We start from the raw sequence: 451 nt of genomic DNA, 5'->3' as shown, positions 1-451 counted from the left end.
AGGTCAGGCTGATGGGCCTGTAGTTTGCCGGATCTACTTTCCTCCCTTTCTTGAAGATAGGCACCACATTGGCCTTCTTCCAATCTTCGGGCACCTTCACCAGAGCACCAGTTCTCGAAGATCCATGCCAGGGGCTGAGCTATGATGCTTGCCAGCTCCCTGAGTACCCTTGGGTGTACACCATCAGGTTGGCTGACTTGAAGGTATCCAGCCTGTCACAGTGTTCCTTCACAAGGTCAGCTTTAGTATCTCATAGTTAGTATCTCATAGTTTCTAGGGGCAGAAGGGACCTGAGTAGATCATCTAGTTCGACCCCCTGCCATGGCAGGAAAGATTACTGGGGTCAAACGACCCGAGCAAGGTGTTCATCTAACCTCCTCTTAAAGACCCCCAGGGCAGGAGCCAGCACCACTTCTCTTGGAAGCTGGTTCCAGATCCTAGCCGCCCTGAC

General features: G+C 52.5%; 1 protein-coding gene across 1 annotated transcript in view; it reads right to left on the bottom strand.

Annotated features, from left to right (window-relative positions):
- TUBGCP6 (tubulin gamma complex associated protein 6) overlaps positions 1–451 on the bottom strand; it is a 35,802-nt gene that overhangs the window by 26,547 nt on the left and 8,804 nt on the right. The window lies entirely within an intron of this gene.

Source organism: Gavialis gangeticus, unplaced genomic scaffold (genome assembly GCF_001723915.1).
Source record: "Gavialis gangeticus isolate Ggan-Ray unplaced genomic scaffold, GavGan_comp1, whole genome shotgun sequence".
Taxonomy (NCBI): domain Eukaryota; kingdom Metazoa; phylum Chordata; order Crocodylia; family Gavialidae; genus Gavialis; species Gavialis gangeticus.
This window is presented reverse-complemented; position numbering and strand designations above follow the sequence as displayed.